The sequence below is a fragment of the Python bivittatus genome, unplaced genomic scaffold, assembly GCF_059951505.1.
Source record: "Python bivittatus isolate LINGU-HERP-01145 unplaced genomic scaffold, Pbiv_v1 ctg000330_np1212, whole genome shotgun sequence".
Taxonomy (NCBI): domain Eukaryota; kingdom Metazoa; phylum Chordata; class Lepidosauria; order Squamata; family Pythonidae; genus Python; species Python bivittatus.
In genome coordinates, this window is record NW_028277058.1 from 57,145,001 (window position 1) to 57,163,713 (window position 18,713).

Sequence of the window (18,713 nt, forward strand, 5' to 3'; positions counted from 1 at the left end):
GAGACAGAAGTTGGACTATCATTCAGGCATGCTTTAGAAGCAGAAAAATTGGTGGGACATCAGTTGAAATTGAGGAACATCAAACAGCACTTCTTAGACAGGTATCATGCTTCTCCTACATTCAGATTGACTGATTAATTTATTCTGTTAACAGAATCACAGAAAATTATCTTTTAACCATTTCCAATGGGGAGGAAGATGCATGGCTGCGGTTCACACATGCATGGATTCAAGATGATTTATTGGCTGTTGAACACTGAATGTAGGAGCTGACTTATGGCAATAGAAAGTAATATGAAAAATCTTTCTGTAGGATTGGATAGTTGGTGGCCAATTTCACAGTTCGTAACTATCCAGGCTGGCTTGAGAGGCAGTTCATGAAGCAAAAAGAATTCTGCCATGGATCCAGACAGAAATGAATTTAGGAATTTCTCTGCAACTCATCCAGCACAGAACAAATATTAACTGGAATTAAATCCAACTAGCATTGGAGTTCCCCCAGGAAAAAGTCTACAATGGAATAGATGAACATTTCATTTCATTAAGACAGGGTTCCTCAACCTCAGCAACTTTAAGATGAGTGGGCGGCAACTTTAAGATGAGCCAGCCATGGGAATTCTGGGAGCTGAAGTCCACTCATCTTAAAGTTGCTGAGGTTGAGGAACCCTGCATTAAGAGATGTTTTATACTTTTTTTGGGGGGGGGGGGTGGAACTACTAAGATCTGGGAGGGATAAGATAGTCATGCCTGACTTCCTTTTCCTTACATAGGAAGAATCGTAGCTACATAACTGACACACCTAAAAGAGCCTGGAGTTAAGATGGGTTTTTCCACTAAGTAGAAGGGCAAGCATACTTTGCTAAGGAATTCTGGAACTGGCCACACAAGCGAGCAACAGCCAGCATTGATCTCACACTTTCTCACCCAATAATACTGAAAATTGAAACCAATATTATTTATTTAACACAAATGTCACTTTTTAAACTTGCTAGTAATGAACCACTTAATAATGACTGACCTGGACTTGAAGCTATTGCTGAAAGAGCAGGTGGCAGTGATGGCCAGGAAGGACTTTGCTGAGGTTTATCTAGTGCACCAGTTGCACCCTTTCCTTGATGGGAAGGCACTTCAGATGGTCACTCATGGCCTGGTCAGCTCACAATTGGCCTGTTGCAAGGTGCTCTACATGGAGCTGTGCTTGAAGGCTATCCGGTACCTACAGCTGGTTGAAAACATAGCAGTGTGGGCAGTAACAGGCCCTTTTTGTTATATCCATCTATCATCGCATCAGTTGCCAGTGGGTTTCTGGGTGCAGTTTGTGGTGCTGATTGTTACTTATAAAATCCTCCATGACATAGGGTTTGGTTATCTGAGGGACCACCTATCTCCAATTGTTTCTGTCCACCGGTATGTTCAGGCAGAGTGATGTTCGGGCAGGGGACTTTAGGTCCCCTCAATTAAATGTTGCCTCTTTGTGGGATGAGGAAGCATGCCTTCTCTGTCGTGGCCCCTGCCCTCTCAAACGGCATCCCCCCCCCCCCCCCAGAGATACAGATGATGCCATCTTGTAGGGTTCCAGAAGACTCTTAAGACCTGGCATTGGTCCCAAACCTGGGATTAATATGTTTGTGGGGCCCTTGTGTTTTTATTGTTATTTATGGTTGTTTTTAGTTTTGTTTTATGGTTGTTTTCATTTCTGTTTTATGCTTTTTAATTGTTTTAATTGTGTATTTGGATTTTGTAATCCACTCTGAGTCTAGTAGAGTGGGTGGCCATAACAAATTTAAGTAATAATAATAATCATAACAGTAGTTGCTGTTTTAGGCATTATTCCTAAGGAAAAACTGATTGAGTTTCTTTTTAAATAGTGCTTTGGCTATTTCATCCTGTAGGAAGGATTTATAGGGAATTTGAAAGAGTCTTGCTCTTTATTTGAAGCCTAGCTGCAGTCTAGAAACAATGGAAGAAGATGATCAGAGATATTTGGGGCTTTGGAAGAAATACCCCTGGAATTCTAACAACCTGACACTCCTGGAGAATCCACGTTCAAATTGGCAGCAACCCAAGAGTCTGCTGGCCTTGAGGACAGCTTAGTCCAAACTAAAGAACTGAAGAGTGGGAGAATAAAATAAAAAGAGGTTATCTAAAGGCTTAGATTGTTCCTGTCTTTTCAGTAAAAATAGCTGACCTTGTCAGCTGGATTTCCTTCAGTTTCTCCATTTTGCAAATTAACAGCTTTGGAGCCCTTCACTTGCTCATTTTTCTTCCTTCATTTGGGGCATTTGCAGAGATGTTCAAAAAAGTCATGAGGGAAGCCATCACTGCACAATGACCTTCCCCCATTTGACAAGTATTACAACCCCCTGTGGACATCACATCTCTCGAATGTCATTTTTGTCTGTAATGTTACCTCCTGTACAGTGAGGTTTTGAACATTATTTTCATGTACTTTTGCAAAGGAAGTGGGAAGTGTACTGTGAATATATGAGAAAGGCAAGTTCTAATATCTAAGTTTTCATGTACGCATGGTTTTCAAAATGCCAACTTATAGTTGCAATTTATTCAACCGGGGCAGGAAACCTATTTGGGTTAGAGGGCCATTTGGAACTTGTAAAGCATGAGGTGGGTACACTCAGAATGGCTGTCCACCTGATTAGGAATACGTTGAATCAATAAATACATTGACGTTGGTGGTATTGTTCAGTTGTCTTTCTTGTTAGAGATGGCAGAAGGTGCTGCCGCTGGTCTTGGTGTTTCTAGTGTTAGATTATTCCATCACTCCAAAACCTCCTTGGCTATCCACAATTCCCAAACTGAAAATGTTCCATGAGGATTTACTTCATGATGGGATTTAATGGAATCACGGGAAGCCAGTGAGGCTGGACACTGCTAGAGAGATTATGAATGATACCACAAATGACAGCACATTCATATACAGCTCTTGGCTACCTCATTGTTAAATAAATGCAAGAATACCATCTTGGAAAATTTCACCAAAGGCACTCTTCTATTTTGAAAGAGGCATTGAAAGCAAATTGCCTTTCATCAGGTGAAGTTATTTTGGAAGAAAAGTTACAGGAGAATGAGTACATCTGATTTAGTTAAGACTTATTCAGTGGGATTATACCTCCCTACAGCTTTGCAAGGGAAGAAAAAAACTGAATGAGTAAACACAGTAAGCATAGTCTCATGGAATGTGCTTTTAAGCCTGTATGGACATCCTTCAGAATCGTATTTAGGTGAAACTTCAGCAGAAAGTAAGTGAAAGAGGGGAGTTAAATTGACATAAATCAACATATGAAGAAACCTGAAGTCTAAATGACATATTTAAGGTCACAGACCAGGCAGCTGTTAAGAGTAATGGGATGGAATTTAAAGCAATAAGAGTCTTGGCTGGTGGCTCCATCGGGCCAGCTTGAGGCTGTAACAGAATCCCAAGGGAAGAAATAAAAGCTTTCCTGTTGGGTCACTCAACAATTGAATTGGACAATTCATTGCTGGGGGCCCTGCAGGAAGCCACTTGAAAAAGAAACAGGCTGAAACACTGAACTATCCTTGATTAATGGCCTACTGAGATTCAAATCTTGAACGGCCAAGGAGAAAGGAGAGCTATGGAAGGAATTGTTACGGGTGGGGTTTATTTGTTTATTTATTTATTATATAGATTTATATTACCTTTATAAGTCCACATCTGTCACTGGAAAAAATAAAGATCTTTATAAGCTACTCTGCCTACTTTTAACACTGGGCCAAAATTTGCCTTGCAATCTCAGAGAAATTTTCTTCTCCTGCCTTCTGGTTGTGGTGCTTGAGAGTTTATTTCAAATTTCTCTTGGTGCTCTGTGTGTGTGTGTGTGTGATTTTCTATTTTTAATTTTTCAGGCCTTTTCTTTAGTCTAAGGCTTCTCAGGCTGTCCAATTTTTCAATCTTCAAAGGAAGAGTTCCTACAGGACATTTTCCCTTAGGATTTAAAGACAGCGTCTGGAAACTTTCCTGCCATGAAAAAAGTTTTGGTGACTTTCACATGAGTTCAAGTATGCCATATTCTACCAACTGGCTAGGATTGCGGTTGAATTTGCACAATGTGCTGAACTTGGTAGTGTTAGACATGGTTAGAATATGTATGTGTATATATGGGTGTGTAAGTGTGTGTGTGTGTGTGTGGATCCAGTCCTTATGGCTAGTTTATAATTCAGTGTATTGTCTGAACCCAGAAAATGGGTTCATTCAGTAACCAGATTAAATGTATTGTACTGGCCACTTGTCCTTTTATCATGACTGTATTACCTGTGAACTCAGCAACTTCTTCTTTCCTCTGTAGTAAGAGTGGGGAGCATGTGGCCTTTCCTATGTCTCATTCATTGACCCTAGGCAAGGTGGACAATGATCAGTGGTGGTGGAAGGTCACAGAATATGTATCCTTGATGTTTCTTCAGGGACCCATCCTGGAAAGAAGAAGAAATGAAAGCAGGGTGGCCCTTAAACATTTTGCTATCCAAGATACAGAACTGAATGATACTTATGGGGACTGTGTTCCATGATCAGGAGCTACCTGAACTGGAAGTTGAATCATTGATTATGAGACAAGTCCTTTTCTTCCACAGTTCATCATTTCTTTCTGCCCTCCAAGATATGTATTCTAAGACAGCTCTTACCAGAGTCTTCTCTGAATCATCATCATCATCATCATCATCATCATCATCATCATCATCATCTTTCTTTGTTGTCACTGTACGAATGCTGATACTAAGCAAGGGAAGGAGAAGAGATGCTTCAGTAGATTGTTTTCACAGATGTTTCATACTTACCTGGAGCTCATTTTTGCTAAGACTATGAAATCTTTGCTTGACAACCATGTAATGGAGTTATTATGTTTTATGATTGCTGTGAAGGACCATGCATGGTGGACTTCCTGCCTTGAATCTTCTGGAACTCAATCTAGTCACTGAGCTGAGTAGTAGGTATGGATGGTAAGTGAAGCTGTCAAGTTCAGAAAGAGAACCACAGAAACTTTAACTGCAGATTTGTTTCTACCTGCACTGAGACTCTGGATAAACAAGAATAAGCAACACCACATGACATCACCAGAAGTCAGGCTTGTCTCAAGAACTTTCCTTCCTTCCTTCCTTCCTTCCTTCCTTCCTTCCTTCCTTCCTTCCTTCCTTCCTTCCTTCCTTCCTTCCTTCCTTCCTTCCTTCCTTCCTTCCTTCCTTCCTTCTTCCATCCCGCTCCCCATCGTGGACAATCAGTGGAAAGCTTTTACCAGTGGACAGTTCTAAACAATATGAGAGAGAAAAAACAAGGTTTATAAATTCAGGATAAGGGGCCTTATTACACGAGCAGAGCATCTGCCTAATTGGTTCATATGGTTCCTCAGGCAAAGTGGATGTTGCAATCTATTGGGGCAGGAACATTTCTCAAGAAAAAGGGTATTTATAAAGAATGGACCAAAATACTCAGGAACCTTCAGAGGAGGCATCTAATGAAACTGTGGAAGGTGGAAATAGAAGTGAAGATCATAGGACCTATGGATGAAATCATACTGGGCCAATGCCAGGAACAGGGCTCATGCACAGGAGAGACTGTGCTATCTTGGCAAATGGGGTGTGTTTAGCTTGGTTTTGAGCCCTGACCATTGTGGTTCATTAGGTCAGGTTGACAATAGAGCAGTCATTGGTTTCTACAGCATTTTGACTTGGAAATCGTAAAGGGTAAACATGGGTCAAGAAGGGAGAAGAGGTAGACTACACTGGTTGACTTCAACTAACTAAACCTCTGGGAGGTGTCCCTCCCCTTGATCAGTTTTTCTCCCAAATAAAACAAGAGAATAAAAAGAAATGATCATTTCCTCTAAAACAACTTTGGCAGCAATGGGAAGGAAAAAAATAAACTTTACAAAACTGTAACTCAGTCTAGTATGAAAAGACATAAACAGCTCTTGATATTTGATTGTTTTAGTCCTTCCATCTATGGTGACCTTACTTGCAGACCTGCCTATCAGCCTACCAGTTAAATAAAGGGCACAGGGAAGGTCTCCAAACATCTGGTCCAAACGCTTAATCATCTTGTTTCATGAAGGCTGGTATTTTTATCTTACACCTTGATTGGGTCTGCATAATTTTATTCCCCTGCAAATTGGTATTTAAACCTCTAAAAAAAATCCATCTCTTAACTACATCTGTCATTGATACTTTATTGTTTAATTTCTTTTTATGGAGCCAAATTATATCTCTTCCTTCCATACAGACTGCATTTCACATGTCTAATTTGTCGACATGTTCTATAATGATAATTTCATTGATTTAGAAACTGATATTATGGAGAACATATGTTTTGCTGAGGAACAAATCTTGTTAGGGTAATAATTGCAGAAACCATGTCGTAAAGCAGCTGAAAAATTAACTGCTTAAATGCCATGTTTCTCATTAATATAAATACAGGGATTCTTATCTGCATGGACTTCATATTGTGTTAGCTTCAGAGAGCATCCGTTTGCTGGAAATACTGTGCAAATAGGTGTAGCCCACTAATTACCTGAAACTGGTGTAACTGGGGATCATGGCTTCCTTCGTATTTCCACACTGTGCAAGAATCTTCTTCATTGGGGTTGTCACTTAATCCCATGGTAATTATGCATGTAATCGTGCAAACTCAGAGAAGTATTAACTGTAAGGTAGGAATGGTTCAGTTCTTGCAAAGAGGATGTGTGCAAGGCTAGAATAAATGTATTGGTGATCTGCACTAGATGTGCAAGGAGAGGCTGGGTGAAAGGTCTTCCATCACCACCAAGGTAGGAATGGTTCAATTTGTGCAAAGAAAATGTGTGCAAGGCTGGAATAAGTGCATTGGTGATCTGCACTAGATATGCAAGGAGAGGCTGAGTGAAAGGTCTTCCATCACCACCAACAGCAGTTACACCAACAGAGGAAATGCTATTGGATAGAATCCATGAGAAGGCAATTGGTTATGGAGTCTCTAAATCCACTTTGATTGTTCAAAGATGTTAGAGTCTTTGAGATAGGTTGTGCTATGCTGGTTTAAAAGCAAAACACTGTCTTTTCTTTAGACTTTAGCAAAGAAGACATTCTCCTCTTTCTCAGATAATTTGAAATCAGTCATTCAAGATAAACCTCTCTAGCCTTATGTGCCCATGTTGTTTCCTTGGCAACAGTACATAGATGGCTTGCCATTGTCTTCTTTACGGATGTTTATTTGACTTCCCAGTTAAGCCTACAGGACTTCCTAGTGGTCTCCCATCCACATCCTTAGCAAATCTGACCCTGTTTAGCTGTTTGTCATGAAAAAAAAGTGATATTCTCATATTCACCAGCAGACATATCCATAATGCACTCCCTAAGGGCAAACATGGATACAGCCCCAAACACAGAGAAAACATCTAAGCATCATCTGGAAGAATTCAGTTCCAGAAGCTCCTATTACCCCAAAAACAGGCTGCAGGCTGATAATCAGACTGGGCTGCTAATTGCAAAGTGATTTTTGGGAGCTGGAAAAATTGCGGGGATATATAGCTTCCTCAGCCTGCATTGCTGACCAAGGCAACTGACTTGCTCTCTGGAACGGTCAGACAAATAAGACTTATAATTTTGGCCATGAGCAAACAGCAGTTAAAGCAACAACTGTAATATAAATACAGTGGGAAAAATGGCCAAAGTGGTCATTGATTTTGTCTTCTCAAACTCAGCCAGCAAAGAAGCAAAAAATGTTTTTTATGATCTGCTATAATTCTCGCCAAGTTCTTTTAAGTCACTTGGCAGAGATTTTAGAAGGGAGCCAACATTTAATTTCTGTAATTTAACAGTTGATGTTTTGGGGTCTGGGGACATCTGGAGCAGTCCCTTTGTCTTGCCCAACCTACCTTACAAGGTTGATGTTGTGGGGAAAGTTGAGGAATGGAGTAATGTGTCTATGTCTGTGTATGTGTCATTTGAATATCAGCTTGAACTCCTGAGAGAAAGATAGAATATAAATCTAAACATATAGAATATATATAGGATATATCAGGCAACACCTTGCCAGACTTGAATCTGCCTATTGGACAGGGGTAGGGTAAAAAACAATCCAGACGGTAGCCATGACGGTGCAACTGAAGCTCCGCCCCTTTTTATGCATAAATATGGGTGGATCTTCAATCACACCATTGTGGCTGCCATCTTGACTTTTTTGACCCCACTCTGCAGACACCCCTGCTTCCAGTCTGGTTACTGAGAGAGGGCCTGTGGGGGGTCCCTCTCCGCTCATGATTCATGGGATATGGGGTCCTTCTCAGAGGTGGCCTATGTTTTGTGACCACTCTCCTCTGGAGATACAGATGGCCCATACTCTGCAAGTATTAAAAAAAAAACAGGCCAAAGTGGCCTTGTTCCAGCAGGTGTTTGCCCCTTAGGTTAAGCAAATGGCATTTTCAATGTATTAGTTTTTAATCAATTTTTTTAAATTATTCATGTTTGTTTCTCATGTTTATTTATTTATTTATTATTTGTTCTATCCCAGTGTTTGTTAGGATCGAAGTGAGCTATAAATAATAACTACAGAAATAAAATGTAAAAAATATTAGTAAATATATAAATCATGCCCGCGTAGTGACGGTATCCGTTGGAACATCTCAAGTACCCTTAGGCTAACCTATGTTTGGACAACATGAAATGAACCAAGAACTGTCATGCTTTTAAGCTCCCCTCATGTACACACTCACTGGTACATGATGAGGACCTGTGACGGTTGAGGAGATGGTGATTGAAGCCTCCTTAGAAAATACAGTTGATCATCTGTGTGGATCCCACCCTGTGGGTGTTCCATAGTCCTTGAAGACCTGGTTGTTCTTTCGGGCCTTGAGCTGAGATGGATGGGGCCCTTAGAGGGGTATCTGCTAGTTTTGTCTTGTCTGAATATTGTTCCCCGAGCCCATCTTTTTTTGGTTCGTATTGGTTTTATTGATATGATATGGTGAGCTGCCCAGAGTCAGTTGGAGGCAGACGGTGCCTAAATTGAATTAAATAATTTCTTTATTTCTTTACTTGGTAAATTGATATAGCCACCCATCTCCCATGCATGACTCTGAGTGGCGTACAAACCAAAACGACAACAAGAAAAATGATGAAAAAAACATTAAAAACGATAAAAACCATGAAAAACATAATCTGTGGGAGAGCACATTCAATTTCCCTAGCAATAATGCCACTTTGCAGGCTCCACACCCAATCGGGTTGGTCTTTTCTATCAAATGATAGTCCCCTGTGATGATTTGATCCTTTCCAGCAGCATTTCATTCTCACATAGTTAGACTCAGTTGGACTCCATCAGAAAGCCCAAGGTAGATCTATGAGCAGCAAATAAGAGAAATATAACTGCTTCTCCATCAGCATTCTCAAAATTCTGCAAGATGTTTAGATGCTGCCAGGCCAACCTTGTCTGGGTTCAGAAGCTAAGCAGGTTTGGGCTGGGTTATACTTGGATGGGAGGCATTCAGAAAATCCCAAAGCTGTACATTAGACTGAGAAGTATTTTTTAAAAAAACAGGAGACGGCAATGGGAAATCATTTCCACACGCTTCCCAAGAAACCTGTATCCACATAATCAAGAAACCACATAAAGTCAGTTTGAAAGAGACATTCTTTTCCAGTTAGGTGGCTGGACCTAGTCTGTCCAGTGTTGAACCTGATTCCCAGTTGGATGGAAGATCACCCCCAAACCCTTGGCATGTAAGCCCAGAGAAGAAAGCAATGGCAACTTGAGTTCTGTTGCAAAGGAAATTACACGGATGTGAGTTGAGCCGAATCTGAAAAAGTATTTACTGTGACTTTTCCCAGAACATCACTTTTTACAGTAGAAAGAAATGACTTCATGGGATTGTTATTTCTTTATTGAAACCTTACAAATAGACCATCCATAGCCCTTTGAAGATCATAGTGTTGGGTCTCATCATGTTTTTCCAAGGTTGGATACAAGACTTTGCTGAAAGCAGCAGCCCGTAATCCCATTCTCCCCATATACACACGACAACAAGAACTGGTTGCATGTTCTTTTTATATACCTGATGATAGTCACCTTCTTTGATAATGAAGCTCAAGCTCAGATACTTTGGTCACCTAATGCGAAGAGAGGACTCTTTGGAAAAGACCCTGATGCTGGGAAAGACTGAAGGCAAAAGGAGAAGAGGACGGCACAGGATGAGATGGTTAGATAGCATCACTGAAGCAGTGAGCATGAAACGGAGCAAACTCAGGGAGGCAGTGAAGGACAGGAAGGCCTGGTGCGATATGGTTCACGGGGTCATGAAGAGTCGGACACGACTTAATGACTGAACAACAAAAGTCACCTTCTTTTCTGGAGCAAGTGAAATCAATGCTTTCTTATTTAGCCTGAGAGAGTTTCTCCCTAGGGACAAAAATTTAAGAAACTAAGATTTCTCTTGTCATTATTTCCTAAACTGGGTGAAGTTTTGAATCTGTGAAAAAATGCTCCCCATTGAAGGATTTCTCCTCATCTCCCTGGCATAGCAGGCCTCTGAGTGCAGACTTGGGAAACCGCTATGCGAAAAACTCCTGAGCAGAATATGGAATCCAACAGGCATCGATTTTTCCATCTTGACATGCTGCTCTGCAATCCATCAGGAGAAGAAAGACAAGGTTGAAAGACACAAAATATCTTGCATCTACTTCAGTCTCCATCTTGGTCCGCTGCTGAGAAATGAAACAACAAGGGGATTTTGCCCGTGAGGATGGATACGGAGAAGAGACACCTTTTTATTGGCCCAGACTCACAATATTTGCTTCATAGAGGAAAAACTTAATTCCCAATTTTAGAGGAAAATGAAATGGGTTCATCTGTTGCTTAGATGAATGAAGAACTGAACATTTCTTACACATCGTTTCCAACCAATTTGGTAATAGAGAATTTTTTTTTTTTAAGGGAGAAGTGCTCCCACTCATGCACTCTGCCCCTTTTATGGCTTCCCCCTTTTCAAACACGTTTTAAGAGAACATGACGGAAGGTTGCAATGTAGGGACCTGCAAACTAGCATGATCAATTTGTGGAACATTCTGGATTTCCCTTGCAATGAATTGATCTGAAACATTCCAGGATTTGTTTTGAGTTTCTGAAAGTGAATATTTCAGAAGAGGAAAGGTTTGGCAGTGTTCTGGATGGGGTTGGTCCTTCCCCCTCCCACCCTCCAAATGGTTCCTTTTAGGGGCTGGACCACTTCTGGAACATCACCAAGCATTTCCTCTTCTGGAAGACTCACTTCTGGAAATAGATGAAGGGAAGGGAAGGGAAATTTCAGAGAGCAATTAAGCACTTAAGGAATGGGGTGTATTTGGTTTGGCTGCAGAAAGTTCAAGAGATATGTCAAGAAAAACACAGTGACCACAGAATCATCTGTCCACTTACAACCTTCAAGCCACTTCAGAAACACCACCAGATGACATCCCAAAGTTATTCCCAAGCACTATGAAAAACAGGAAGAAAAAGCAACGGCTACTTTCACAAGGAAAGAAACTCTTCTTGAAATGTGATGCCCAATTTTGGCACAATATTCCCTGAAACCAAGAGCTCTACCTATTTTGACTTGAAGAAACCAAGTATTATAAAACCAAAGTTCATGAAGGTTGAAGATGAAATGAGTGAATTAGGTGGGTGCTGTAGAACCTACTCCATCATCTTTTGCATCCTGGGTTTTGTCCAAAGCAGAAAGCACGGTTTAAAAAGAATCAAAGCTGTAAAGGAAAAGTCACTGTGTTCCAAACTGTGAGCAGTTGTGAAGAATGCCAGCACAAAAAACGGATGGCCATCCATCTGCCATGGGAACCCTTCAGAAAAGGAGACCGGGATCTACTGTGAAGTCCATTCTCATGGTTGTTATAACCTTGTCCTTGGAGAATTCTCCAGTAACTAGTTCTAGAACTTTATATGAGCTGAGTTGAGTCTTTTTCCACTCCTTTTCATATAATAAAGGGAGAAAACACAGACATGCTGGTGCTGTATTGTTCTCCAAATATCCACCAGCAAACATTAATCCGAGAGTGTAAATAGCAGCTTCTATTTCTTACTAATTACCATTTTCCTAAACAACTTCTGAATATTTGATGAGTGTATACAGACGCCCAAGCATTTTACGCAAATAAATGATGCGAAATGCAAGCAAACATACCATTAATATTTCACATTGCTGATTTTGAGGGGACTGGTCTTAGATGGACCTCAAATCTTCTAGAAAAGCTAATTAGAAATGCATTTTCAAACACAGGAAGGAAAAGAGACAGTTTCTAAAAGCAGAAAGTTTCCATTTAGTCAAATCTTGCTTTTATCCTGTATCAACTTCTCCAACCCAAATTCTAGACCAATGGTGGCAAAATGAGATTTGCCAGTTTACCATTGCATGAATATTATATTTATTTTCCTTGCATTTATCTTTGCCTTTACCATGACATACAATTGCTATTGCGTGAAAATGTCTACTTTGTAAACTGAGCAAGTGGCCATATTGCCCTGCCAATTGTAAAGGAAACATTACTCTATTTTTGCATCTAACCTAAGTAAATAACATTAATATAATGCTCTGTCAAAATCTACCTTTTAGTTTCTCAGACATTATGTTCTCTGCAAAAGAGGCTTCTGTTTTTCCACCTTAGGCTCAACATGCTTGAGAATTTCTTTCAAATTTCTCTTGATGATATTTTTGAGCTCAGAGCTGAAGTTGCTTCGTCTTACACATTTTCCCATCATTCTGAATCCTCCTTGGCTTCTCAAATTTCCTACATGGAATAAACTCCAGGGTGGAGTTTTCTCCTGATGTTTTTCTTGACATTTAGTGGAAGCATTTGGAGAGACCCGCTGGAAAGACATCTCTGTGATGGACAATCAGACACCAAGTACTTAAATAAGTACCAAAGTGCATTCCACCCACCCCACTCCTTGTTTTCAGAAGAGAATAATTTTTCCAAGTAGCACTAAAATAGAGGTATCGTACAATGACTTGCTACAGTGAAAGCATAATCAAATGTGAAAAGACAAGGCTCTTAGTAAATCTTGCTAGTTTAGAGAATGGGTTTTAAAGGGAAGGTTAAAAGTTTTTGGTGACATCATGGAGGTTTGTAGCTCTGTTTATTTATTTCTTTAATCCATTTTTATCGCTGCCCTTTCAAAAACAACTTGTGGCAGCATATAATTAAAGCAACAATAACACAAGAAGATAAACAAGCATAAAATATGAACAAAGCTTAAAACAGATTACACGAGAGGCAATTCAATGGAACAATTATTCTTGGCAACAATATGAATGTGGTTTGCCATTGTATTTTTCCAGATCGTTTTTTAAACTACAATTGTCAGATTTCCTGGTGGTTTCCCATCTAAGTAACAACCAAGCCCAACCCGGCTTAGCTTCCAAGATCAGCCAAGGTGAGTTGGGTAAGTAGACAATGCTAATAAAACAACCACATGAAATATCACTCCTATACAATGAACCCCCAAGTGACTAAAGCACATAAATGAAATCATCCATAAATCACAATGTTCCATTTGGTCTGAAATCCAGAGAAAAACACTTTTCAACACAATGAATTGAAGAACAAACCGTGCCACAAAATGCAGCAATGACAGATAAAAGTCCAGTGGTGAACAGGGACAGTGGAAATTCTGGACTTCTCGTGAGATGGGCGGCTATATAAATTTGATGAATGAATGAATGAATGAATGAATGAATGAATGAATGAATGAATGAATGAATTAATGAATGAGAAACATGGAAAGGACACCTTTCCCTCAATCTCAGATCTTCTAAGGACTATTCTATAACCAAACCTGGTGAGGTTATCAGTTCAACATGACTGCTACAAACTCCAGCCCATAAAGAAGACTTGAAAGGTGTTATGAGTTATGGTTTCTGTCTGTGCCTCAGCTTCCTTGATTTATAACTCCATCCCTAATCTTCTGCCTTGAGTGAGAAAGTTTGATCTGATGTGGCCTTCACTAAATAAATTGAGCTCATGCATGAGGTTTAGAAGCCATCCTGATCTGTTCTCAGTCATGAGATGACTTCTATGCATCTTCATCTCACTATGTGGTGAAACCCTCCCCAGACCCTCCTCTCAACACGGACTGCATGCCTGCAATACCTGGTTACTAAAGTAACTCATTTTCTAGGTTTCTAGCATTTTGGACAAATCTATCTGCTAAGTCAGTGTTTTTCAACCTTGGCATCTTTAAGATGTGTGGACTTCAACTCCAGAATTCCCAGCATTCCCAGCATGGCTGGCTGGGGAATTCTGGGAGTTGAAGTCCACACATCTTAAAGTTGCCAAGGTTGAAAAGCACTGTGCTAAGTCTTTACCTAAGCTAGATAAGCTTTTTATGTGATCTCACAGCCAGGAACTTTGACCACCAAGAATACAAGGCTGTTGTGCTGGGGGAAACTTAGCTAGAATCAGCATACATGAATTGGAATTTTTGTTGGGCAGAACTTTTTAACTTTTTAATGGACCCAAGATCTTGTCCAGTAGAAGGATGATGTAATGGGCAGAAGGACTAAGGTTGAGGAACAGGAGGAAGAGCCACAAGCAAGACAATGGTCAGATAAAAGAAATCTGAATCGGGGCCAGAACTGTAACCTGAGCAAGCATTTCAGACAAGACCCTCCCTAGTTCTCACAAAGATAAAGGGAGGGAGGAAGTGCATTCAGACTTGCAAGATTCTGTAATTGTAGCTTTATAATAAAAGTAGTATTCAAATGCATGACTGGGTTTCCTAGTTTGGTCTATCTTGAAGGGCTGACAGACACTTTCTACATTTGGGTTGACAATACTGATCTTAAGTGACTTTCTGATACTTAGTTGCTTGTACCTACAAGTCACAGCTAACTCTACATGGCTTTTTCTCTATATAAGGAAAATGTGGTAAATTTGATTAATTTGATCTGTAGTCTTGAATTGAAAAAAAAATGGTGAAAAATTGGGCATGTGTATTCAAAAGGAGAGGGCAGGGGGAAAGATCAAGGTTACTTTCCAAAGCCCTAAGGACATGCTAATTTAGCAGGAGGTCTCCCTCTAAAGAAACTTTTTAAATAGTAGAAAAGGCATCTGGTTCCATTGCTAATAACCTGCTTTGTGCTAAACATGGAGTTCAGAGCCAAGGCATAAACTAGATCAAGTGCAATGGCTTGCTAATGATCTTTGACAGTATAAAATCCAACATATCCCGGGGAGTATGTGGGGAGGAAAAAAAATCACCAGCTGGAATTAATATTCTGAACAAGAGGAACTCACTTTGATTTGCAATTAAGGTCTTGACATTCTAATCCACCTTTTCCCTTTGTACTCAGCAGCATGCCAGACCCTGCAGCCATGACACCTCAGGCCATTCGACAGGCCAAAATCACAAGCATGGAAGGAGGAGGAGTTGCTTTCTAATGAAGGGACTCATGAGAGACCTCCGTGAAAGGCTTGGAAGTCAACAAGATTATCGTTGGCTGCTGCCCCAGATGTTGACAATGACTGCTTAGACTTTGGGGTTCCCACTGGATCTCCATTACACATTGCTGAAGGCAGACTCATCAATCTGTTCTCCCCACTGGTGTCACAATTTGCTTGCCCAGCCACCCCATTTTAAAAACTAAGAGGTCCTTGCTTGTTCAGTTAAAAGTGGGAATACATAAACTTATGCTAGAACCTCTTGTCATAAGATGATTGAGTAGGGGGAGAACTCACAGTTCTTCCCTGACTGGTATGTATTTGGTCTATTCTTGAAAACCAATAATGTCAGCCCTACAAGGTAGACTAGAAACAGACACCACGTAGGCTTAAAACTACTTTTATTAGAATGGCTTTAGGAACAGAAACTTGCAAGTCTGAACGTGCTTCCCCTCCTTCTTTTATTTTCATGTGAACTGGGGGAGGGATTGTCTTAGACATTTTCATAAATCTCCATCTACATATGGGCTTAAGACATGTTTATATGTTCGTTACTTTGGTGATGGATCTCCTCCCTCTTTCCATCAAGGCCATCCTCTATACTCTCTATAAATAATGATAAGAAAGTCAACCTACATCTGAATCAAACAGGTTGCATCATCTGGATCTTCCTGCTCAAAGTAATTAGCAGAAAAATATATGCATAGGACAGAAATGTAATGCAATGTGATATTTAAAATAATAAAAAACAAAGGATAACTCAAATGCTGATTAACAACACATCTCAACAGTCTTGCTACTTTTTAGGTTTTGTTGGCCAAAAGGAGACAGAGAACATTGTTGATGTGCACCACTGCACATGTGTGACTCAAATTCAGCCAGAGAAAGGGCAGACCATGAATAAGATTCCTGATGAATGGGCAGAATGAATCCTGTCAGTCCAAAATATATAACTTCGGGGAGCACCTGCAAACAAGTGTGCTTCCATCATCTTTTTTCAGGTCCATAAAAATTTTAGATGTCCCACTCTGTTCTGCTCCATGCGACTTTTGTGGATTCTTAGCCTACATAGATCTGAGTGATCATTCAGCTCACTGGGAGAAGCTACAGCTTTTCTGCAACTTGTACCTTGTAATCATCTTATGACAGTTTTGGTGGGCTGAGTGCATTCACCTTCAGTAGAGGTATCAGTTTATTTCACCCAATAAAACTAGTCTTCAACCCAGCAGCCTGACAGTTGATTGTGAATTCTTGGAGCTGTAGTTGCCAACACACAAGCTGGGGAAGAATGAGTCAAAGTAATATATTGCCCAATCTGAAATAGCATTTTTATTGCCATTTCTACATTCAAAGCTGCTAAAATCCATGCATCTGATGAAAATGAGTTACAGCTCATGAAAACTTATGCTTTTTAATAAAATTGGCTAGTTTGAAAAGGTTCTACCAGGCTTCTCCTGATTTTTGGCTACCATAGACTAACATGGCTACGGTTCTGTTATGTCTACCATAAGGTAGTGTCTTATACTAAGAGATCCAAACTCTCTAGTTCTTTTCCTTCCTTCCTTCCTTCCTTCCTTCCTTCCTTCCTTCCTTCCTTCCTTCCTTCCTTCCTTCCTTCCTTCCTTCCTTCCTTCCTTTCTTTCTTTCTTTCTTTCTTTCTTTCTTTCTTTCTTTCTTTCTTTCTTTCTTTCTTTCTTTCTTTCTTTCTTTCTATATAAATATCCTGATTATTTCCTCCAGCCCTGGAATACACACTGAGATACTTCTGGGTACAATTGTCTTCTGTCTTCCAATAATCAATCAAACAGAAGCCACCTTATAGTCCCTTATGTCTGCTTGTTTGTTTCATTTCAGAGTCAATAAGCAGGATTTTTACAGTGGTGCTGATGCAACTTAAAAATCAAGGTTGACACCAAATCTGGATAGCCACCCAGCAAATTGCCTTGCAGTGCTCACCAGGTGGATATGGTCAGTGATGCTGCAAGAAAGACCCCTTTGAGCTGACCAATATTTTGTAGGCCAAGGTGACACTCCCTGCAGTGTCCTAAAAGCATCATTACTCTATGACATTCAGCAGGTTTTGGTGCCAAAGCTTTCCTTATGCATGTGCCTTGAGAGGTCCTTCAATTGACCTTGGGTGCTGCCTAGAGTTCCTGTAAGCTATCTAAGGCGATATTAACTTCCATGAATATTCATACAATCCATTTGAATGTTGGTAGCACTTAAAAAGGACACAGTCCTATCATGTAACCCAGGGCTCTCACTTCCATTGACCCAAACATTGGGTGGTGTGAATAAGCTGAACTTAGATTGATCAAATGTGTCCTTGAATGGCTTTTCTAGATCTATTTAAAAGTAAGAGCCTTGAATGATTCCTAGCAGAAGCAGATCATCAAGTAGGTCTCTTGTGCATGTAGGTTCCCAAAGTTTTGAGTGCAGAAGCTCTCCAAAATCTACCCCAAAATGTTATTTTTAAAGTTTCAGAAGGGTGAAATTATATTAAACACATGAGGAGAATCACATTCATTGCATTTAAGGTTTGGGGTTTTTTGAGGGGAGGGGGCGGTGACTGGCTCAGTCTTAACTCCTGCCTGGGCAGGTGGACTACAGTACTTGGGGCTCTCTTCAGCTTAGCTTTACCTGTTGGAGGAACTGGCTGGGCTGTTTTAAGCAGCTTTATAGAATGTAGTACTGGGCAAATTCTACATTCTATAGAACAGAAGAATGAGGGCTAGGGTTTTTCTGAAAGAAAAGTATCACTTCTGACCCATGTTATAGTTTTATGGTACATGGGTGGAGCCAGCCAAGACTGGCAGATTAATCTAAAAAAGGGATATACGTTTGCCATAAAACTATTGTGGTGTCACACACTTTACTTGTCTCTGCCTGGTACAACAGACTACAAAACATGCCTTGTCTTGGGTTTTAATATTGCTAGGTTGAACTCCATTGACTCTCTTTGAAGAGAGGCTTATGAAGAGGTCTGAAAGTATTGGTGTGTGAGTGCCATGACTGAAGGAGAAAGAAGGGTGGTGGGCAGAGGGAGGGGAGATAGAAATCTCTGAAATTGTGGAGATAAGGAAGATGTCCTTGATGCCGATATGCAGAAGCGATTCATTTTTATTTATTATTAAATGTATATGCCACGCATCTCCCCCAGAGGTACCTCTGTCTAGGCAAAAAGGGCTACAACATTTGTTAAATCCAGAATGTCCAGATAACATTCTGAAATGGCTCATACAGAGACCTCCCTAACTCAGTGCATTATAAGAAGGAGGTCCAGCACA

General features: G+C 40.3%; 1 long non-coding RNA gene across 2 annotated transcripts in view; it reads right to left on the reverse strand.

Moving 5' to 3' along the window:
- LOC148215982 (uncharacterized) overlaps window positions 1–18,713 on the reverse strand; it is a 62,269-nt gene that overhangs the window by 2,839 nt on the left and 40,717 nt on the right. For both annotated transcript variants that reach the window (XR_015796293.1, XR_015796294.1), the window contains exons 2-4: window positions 4,657–4,747; window positions 4,289–4,446; window positions 1,019–1,222 (exon numbers count right to left, since the gene is read on the reverse strand). This is a non-coding gene — a long non-coding RNA (uncharacterized LOC148215982). The remainder of the gene's footprint in view (window positions 1–1,018; window positions 1,223–4,288; window positions 4,447–4,656; window positions 4,748–18,713) is intronic.